The 8,167-nt window shown below is 46.1% G+C and overlaps 1 protein-coding gene and 1 long non-coding RNA gene across 2 annotated transcripts in view; one reads left to right on the top strand and one right to left on the bottom strand.

Moving 5' to 3' along the window:
* LOC143500313 (uncharacterized) overlaps positions 1-2,261 on the bottom strand; it is a 4,379-nt gene extending 2,118 nt beyond the window's left edge. Inside the window, exons 1-3 of the long non-coding RNA XR_013126744.1 lie at positions 1,894-2,261; positions 341-547; positions 1-128 (exon numbers count right to left, since the gene is read on the bottom strand). The exon at positions 1-128 is cut by the window's left edge and continues 324 nt beyond it. This is a non-coding gene — a long non-coding RNA (uncharacterized LOC143500313). The remainder of the gene's footprint in view (positions 129-340; positions 548-1,893) is intronic.
* LOC143500316 (uncharacterized) overlaps positions 1-8,167 on the top strand; it is a 55,421-nt gene that overhangs the window by 29,961 nt on the left and 17,293 nt on the right. The window lies entirely within an intron of this gene.

Below are 8,167 nucleotides of genomic sequence, written 5' to 3'. Positions count from 1 at the left end.
GCGTCCTTCTCAGCCAGCGAGGCTCGCAGCTGGGCCGTCTCTAAGGGTGTGTTACTTAGCTGCATGCGCAGGTCCTGCAGTTCAGCTGTGCGTGCTGACAGAGCCTGATTATGTCTCTCCACACATTCCTACACACACACACACACACACACACACACACAGACATTAAGCTCTGTATCTGTGTCCCCATATATATATATATCTATATATATATACACACACACAAATATACATACATATACACACACACTCGCATACATACCAACTCACATACACACACACACACGCATACATATACACACAGACATACACACACACATTTACTTAAAAGAAGACGTACTGATGTAGTGTGACTGACTTTCAGAAATCTGTTTGCTCCCTCTCTGTGCCTCAAACACACACAGATACACCCACACAAACACACACACACACACAAACAAACAAACACACACACAGCCCTCAGCCTCTCTCTCCGCTTGGTCAGCGTTATGTTACTTTCTCCTGGCGCCCAGCCCTGCTCCAGGTCCTGCACCATGTTCATATAGTCCTGAGAGAGAGAGAAAGAAAGTAGAGAGTGTGTGTGTAAAAGAGGGAGAGAGATTTAACTATTGATGTTAATTACAGCTCACTGATAATCTCCTAATTAAATATTCATCAGCTGTTAGGATTTAGTGTTATTTAGGTGGCCATATGTGTGTGTGTGTGTTTGTCTTTATTACATGGTGGGGGCTGCAACACATGCAACACCCCCAATACTCCACACATATGAGGACAGTGCAGCCTTTAGAAACACTGCATAATTACCCAGAAATCCTCCACACACTATAAAATGGAGACCCTTTTTAAACCTCACCTCAAGCAATGGCATAAATGCTGCTTCCCTTGAAACAAACACAACCAACTTTGCACATGGAGATTCCCCAAGGACATGGGGAAACACAGAGCTGCATTATGACTAGTCAAACACGTACGTCTGGGTGGGGAACTTGGGTAATGTAGGCCCCAATACAGGTACTGGGATTTATATGCACCTGTTTGTGTGTGTGTGTGTGTGTGTGTGTGTGTAAGAGAGTGAGAGAAAGAAACAAAGAAAAAAGAGAAAGAGTCTGTGCGAGCCTCTCTTGGCACAGATAGCAGTGTTTCGCGCGTTTGTGTGTGTGTGTGTGTGTATGCTCTACGCCAGGGGTCGGCAACCTTTGAGACATGGAGTGCCAACTTTAACATGTCTAGTCAATGAGTGTGCCACTATCAACAAATAAATTTGGAGGGGGTGGCGAGTTTAAGAGTCTTTGACCGGGGGGGGGGGGGGGGGGGGGGGTGTGTGTGTGTAAATGGACACAAATTAAGTATTATATCGCGATCGATCGCCAAGTATAAACGCCTCCGCCGCTCGCGCAGGTTGGCGCGAGGTGTGCGGAGTCGCGCGCTACGGTCACTCACGGAAGTATAGTCCATTAATATAATCATTTATATTATTTTATATATATATTTGCTGATGTTGGTCCAGCGTGTCGCGTGCCAGTGATTATCCCTCGGCGTGCCAACGGTGGCACGCGTGCCATAGGTTGCCGAGCCCTGCTCTACGCCTTCAAAGGTACAATTCACACACACACACCCTCCATTAGCCACCTGTCCTCACATCCTTCAAAGGTACAATTCACACACACACACCCTCCATTAGCCACCTGTCCTCACATCCTTCAAAGATCAGGGTTAGGAACAGCAGGGTAACGCAGACTACTGCCACTGTCGTACAAAACACAAACACGGCCCGCTCACGTCGCGGTTACGCGGCGCTCGAGTCTAAGCGCTACACGCCGCGTTTGTCCTCCCCAAACTACAGACCTGGACTACATCTCACACGTCCAAGCGACTCAGGACCGGGTGACCTACCTGTTTCACTCCTTTCGTCTTGAAACCACACACAAGAGTTGGGTCACGTTGCGCCTCAAATACTCGCTCACCAAAATCGAATGAATTGCGTAATAGAACTAATCTATTCACTCCTCATACGTAACAAAGGATTGTGGTTTAGAGTCATATACTGTATGCTGATATATTGTAATATACTGTATGGTATGACCTATCCCTAACGCTGGGCACCAGGGGCTGACTGGCATACATTACTACCGAGGATTTCCCCGGTGGGCCGATGGGTTGGTGGGCCGCCGGCCGCCTATGGTTTAACTCGGCCCGTGGAGGAGCCATTGCGGCGCACTGCGTCCCCGGCCCGTAGTCACGCTGCTGTTTAACGGTGTTATTATCTCCCCCGCTCCAGTCACACTAACCTGCTCAGCGCGGCCGCGGACTGAGCCTGTGAACACATGAACGAGTTGGACCGGGCCGCGGACTGGGCCAGCTGGTGCTGGACTACGAAAACATACAGCAGCTGTGTCACTTATTAATACAAGTAGTCACGAACTGGAAAAGCCTTGTCCATACTAATGCCATATTAATTATATCTCCCTGTTTGTATCCCACGAGTCAAGTGAGACGCCAGTTGCACACTGACACTGCTGAGGGTCTAACTCAGGGTTATTCAACTTTATTTTTCTGCGGGCCAGATTTGGCAGAGAGCTCTGACCTGTGGGCCAGACAATTTTCAGACCTGTACTAATACTGTCATAGTGGATGTAAAATTGAAGCGAACGTAATTTGTTGTTATTATTTATGGGGCGATGGGCCGCGTTACAAATTCATTAAAGGACCTGATCTGAGTAGCCCTGGTCTAACTCATCATGTAATCCCTCCGCGACACGGTTGACACTACTGAAACGTGGAAAAAATAGGTCCGCATTGCCGTAAAGATGGAGCAGTCTAAGCCAGGGTCTAGACCAGGAGTGGCCAACCTGCGGCTCTTTGCCTGGTTTCATGGGTCTCCCCAGCCGGTCCGCGCTCTCACCTGCACTAACGATCTGTGCCGTGGCCCGGTTAGTTCATCAGCTCTGAGGGCGACACACTGCTACACCTTCGTGGTGCGCGGTTTGTTTACAAGCCTAGCGAGCCGCTAATACTTTTAAAACCGGCGTAGTGGAAAACGGGAGACTAGCGGCATGAAGTGTCTGTGCTATTGTGATTGTGCTTTGAGTCTCGTTGGTGAGACGCGGTTCTTCTGTCACACGTTTTGGAATAAACCACATACGAGGTGCAGCAAAGGCACCGCAGATGACTGAGGGAGCTTCAAAACTACTGCCGCTGTCTGTTCTCTTCTTCCTAAAGGTGAGCGCAGGTCAGTGGCGATGTAACGAGTGTTGATATCGGAGTTGATCCACTTTTCACCTAGAAAACAACAGTTGCGTAGTGTGCGCCCACCTCCTCCAACCGTGCCAAAGTCCTGAAACATATCACGCCTTATGTTTATATCGAAGTTTGTGTTTGTTTTTAATGTGCTGTTCGCTTAGCTTGAGTTCACCCCGGTATTGTGCGTGAGATGAAAACACCGCTTCCTAGTCAGAACAAGATAATTTCAATAAACAATTTGTGTGTGTGTTCTCAAAATGGCAGGGAAAATGCACATCTAAACAAAAATATGAAGATGAACAGAGGACGTTTTTAACAGAGTAGGCAGCCCTAGCCCAGCACCCGGGGAGCAGTTGGGGTTATGTGCCTTGCTCAAGGGCACGTCAGTCATGGCATCAGGCCTGGGAATCAAAGCCAGACCAGTTCCCTAACCACCAGACCATGACTGCCCCCACATTGTTTGTGTGTGACATTTACAATAAATCTGAGCAGAGGTGTGTGTGTGTGTGTGTGTGTGTGTGTGTGTGTGTGTGTGTGAGAGAGAGAGGGGGGGGGAGGGGGGAGGGATGGGTGATGTTCAAGCATGTCCATGTGTATGATGTGGCTCTTTGCTGTAGCACAGTAAAAAAAGTAGCTATTGGTCTCTGACGGGTTGGCCACTCCTGGTCTAAATAAACTACGAAACGTAAAGGTGGTGCTGAAAAGCTGAGAGAGAAAAAAAGAAAAGCTGCAGAGGTTACTCACTGAGTGAACAATGTAGGTTTCAGTAGGTTTTCATGCACTGTTTCAGTTGTTTTTCCCCTGTATTTTGTCAGGGTCAAGTTGTTAAGTTTGTTAGTTATTTTGGTATGCCACTATGGCTTTGTAATCATACTATTGCTGGAGGTAATATTTTCTATATGACAATTAAAGCTGTCATATACACTACGTGCCATGTATAGATTAACATACAGTATATATACACACACACACACACACACACACATATATAGGCTATATATATATATATATATATATATATATATATATATATATATATATATATATATATATATATATATATATGAAGAGTTTGGTTCCAAAACGCGATAAACGCCGTTTTTTTTAAAAAATGAGTTAGAGCCAGAATCAGAATGGTATGTGAACACTCTTGAAAAGCCAATATTCAATTCTTATCAAAACGCCACATCCGCCGTGTAATACTGCCCTGCTTTCTCTCTTTCCTTCCAAAATGCAACAAACGCCAATCCTGATTTCCCGCAGAACGCCACATCTCCACTCATCCAATCACAGCACACCACCACATATGGAAACATCATAGACGCGACCTGTTGAGCCGCCCGGCATTTCTTGGAGCCTACTTTGTTAAAATATATCTCGTTTTTCACTCTCAAAGTCCGCTAAAATGAACGGTTTTGATGGTATAGAGGAGCCTGTTCGTATAGCAGTTATACTATTGTCGTGGAAATTTTCTGGAAATGGATGAGGACTCAGACGTGGTTAAATGATTAATTTATTACAAAACTATAAATATATATAAATAGGACAAAGACAGACACAAGACAGACACAGACATGAGAGTCTCATTCAAGCATGACAACTCTGAAGGCAGGGGGGCAGTCCCCCGCTTATATACAATCTTAAACACAATTCAGCAGTTCTAACAGCAGGTTATCTTTAGCACAGCATGTTCCAAAACATAAGCGTCCAGCAGGCTACTTTGTCTCACATGTGTGTATCTCCTAATATGGACTTCCCTAGAGTTAGCGGAAGCAACTGATGTATCAGTTGAACACAGAGAAAGCTAAATGACCCAAGACTAGTAGTCTAGTGACTACCAGTTAACAGTGTTCTTACCCTCAGCACTCTCCCTGACCTGGGTCACGTATAGCACACATGCATAATATGAACTAAACATGGTTACACTGAATCACACTACTTCATTATTGTAGTCCTTCTGCTTAGTCAGAATGGACAAATACTAAATCATAAAGTTCATAATGATCTCTTATAATAACTAAACATGATCTAATCAATGATGATTAGTCAATAATTTCTGTCACACAAGGCAGAAGTCAAAGCTTAAAATTAAAGTACTAAAATCGCAGCATGAATATTAATTACACTCTTACATGAAGAAAATGAAAGGAAGAAAAAAATTTAAACCCATGCTTATCTTAATGCCTAATTATTGTGCATATTTGTGCATTGTGCATATTTATGTGCATATTTATATATCTATAAAATTGAAATGTGTACCTAAAATGAAGGTTCGCACGCGTCTCTGTCTTCTCAGTGCCATCTCAGCCCCCTTGTGGCAACTCTTAACGACTTATGAGTCCTCTGGAGCAGTCTTAACTTTTCGGGAGAGTAAGAGTGATTCTTATACTTATATAGTTTTGATAACAGGCACTTACACTTAACTCTGTGAGTAGGAGCAAATCTAAGAATTTTTCAGCACTTAAGTCCAAAATTCCACTCTAAGAAGTTTGATAAATACGGACCCAGACCTTTAAGAGAACTACAGCCATTCAGAATGTGGGCCACAGACTCCAACTGCTGGGTGGAGCCATGAAGCAAACAGAAGGGTGAATGGACTGATGGATACCAGAGTGAGAGGTTATATTTAGTTGGTATCAAAATATCAAAACCTCCTCACTGATTTCAGCATTTCTGAATATTGAGTGTGATACTGAATGATCAGCAGATGCCAGGTTAGCCAGCTTCCCCTGAAGCTTAGACTGGACCAGTATTGTTGCTCTACACGTTAATCCTCCAGCAGTATTTTTCTTGATGTTTTACTTTGCAGCTGGTGGGATGTTTCATTAACTTTAACACAAGCCTCAACAATCACTGATGTATCTTTCACTATTATTTCTGAAACTTCCACATATTCCTGCTCTAGTGTCGTCCATTTTAATTCTGTATTTGTTCTCCTACATAAGTAATTTAGATCTGGCCACACACACACACATACACACACACACACACACACTGCTAATATCTCAGTCTCTGGATAAGCGCATGTGCCCAGTATAAGTGTACCAAGCTGAATAAACAGTGACCGATCACTCACATGGCCTGAATCCCTCATTCACTGATGTCAGGTCAGTCTTGGAATGTTTCGATATGTATGGAGTGGATACATGATGTGTGCTGGCATGCTTTGGTTAAAAACCCCACTTCTGTGTAGGCAACCAGCTGTCAGATCTGTCCGGTGTTTCCATGTGGTCAAATATGAAATGATACGAACACAAACACATGCTTGTGACTGTGTGTGTGTGTGAATCTCAGCCCCGAAATTGTGCAAGGAGCCCAGTGTGAATCATCCAGAAAGCCACTGCTGTCTGGCTGGCAAGGTCAACGAAGCCCAGAAGAACGGCATCCTAGAGCTGAGGCCTGTTACCGCCGAAACGACCCCGGTCAGGGCAGGGGTCACGAGCGTCACTCAAAGTGTTCATGTTTTCAGGAGAGCATAAGACATCCTCCGATCTGGGAGGTCTGACCGCGGCGGCGGTGGTTTGTGTTTGACGTGCGTTTCTCCGCAGGAGATCGAGCGTTGCGAGTGCAACCACCTGATGATCCTGTTCCGTGTTGGTGGCTGCCAGTTCCGGGCGCTGTACACCTACGCCGCCGACACCCAGGAGATCCTGAAGCTGTCCGGCACGGGCCCTCGCGCCGTTACCCGCAAGATGATCGAGAAGCTCTTCAAGTACAGCTCCGACCGCAAGCAGTTCACAGTCATCCCCGCCAGCGTGGACGGTGGATGTGGCAGGTGCGGCGGATCGGCTCCTCCAAGAGGAAGTGATGCGTGCCGCTTGCTGGTTTCCGATTGGCTTCTGACCAATGCTTCCTCGCTGGCTAAAGACTCGGCCTCCTGGCTTATTGTATTTGCCCCTCCTCCTGCTCTCTCGTTGGCTACCGAGAAGGTCTGGCTATGTCCTCATTGGCTCACCAGCTGCTTGAGCCAGGTGATGGGGTGGATGTGCTCGTTCTGCATGCCTGCTGATGCGAGAAACCCCCGCCCGGCCTCCTCCACCCTGAAATGGGCGGAGCCTGCACTAGAGAGAAATCAGGCTGAGGAACCACGATATCACCAGGCTGCCTCACTTCGCATTTCAGACCTCAAGCTCCGCCCTCACCAATCTTGTGAACACCAGCACATGTCTGTGGATGTGACACACCTGGCATTGGCTATTGAGGGGGATAGGCCCTGGTTTTGATTGCCTATGACGAATCTGTTTGAGTTGATTCTGTTAAATGGCAGGAATCCCTGCATGTGGCACTTTTTGAGTATGTTGAAAGTGGTGGGTTTGGATCTACTGTAGTATTACTAACACTGGTACTAAAGGTGACACTTCACTACTGAAATTCCCTACACATACATTTACATTTACAGCATTTGGCAAATGCCCTTATCCAGAGCGATTTACATTTTTATCTCATTTTTTATACAAGTGAGCAATAGATGGTTAAGGGCCTTGCTCAGGGGCACCTCAGTCATGGCCTCAGGTCTGGGAATCAAACCCACGACCCTCCAGTCACAAGACCAGTTCCCTAACCGCCAGGCCATGACTGACATACATGCACACAAACACTGTGCTATGGTCAAGGAAGTGTATGTGTTGGGTTTGTGTGTACGTGTTGGGTTTGTGTGTACGTGTTGGGTTTGAGTGTGTGTGTGTGTATTGGGTTTGTGTGTCTGTCTGTCTGTGTTGGGTTTTTGTGTGTGTGTCTGTTGGGTTTGTGTGCGTGTGTGTGTTGGGTTTGTGTGCGTGTGTGTCTGTGTTGGGTTTGAGTGCGTGTGTGTGTGTTAGGTTTGTGTGCGTGTGTGTGTTGGGTTTGTGTGCGTTGAGTTTGTGTGTGTTGGGTTTGAGTGCGTGTGTGTGTTGGGTTTGTGTGCGTTGAGTTTGTGTGTGTGTTGGGT

The sequence above is a fragment of the Brachyhypopomus gauderio genome, unplaced genomic scaffold (assembly GCF_052324685.1).
Source record: "Brachyhypopomus gauderio isolate BG-103 unplaced genomic scaffold, BGAUD_0.2 sc140, whole genome shotgun sequence".
Classification (NCBI taxonomy): domain Eukaryota; kingdom Metazoa; phylum Chordata; class Actinopteri; order Gymnotiformes; family Hypopomidae; genus Brachyhypopomus; species Brachyhypopomus gauderio.
The sequence above is the reverse complement of the archived record's forward strand: the minus strand, read 5'-3'. Positions and strand labels throughout refer to the sequence as shown.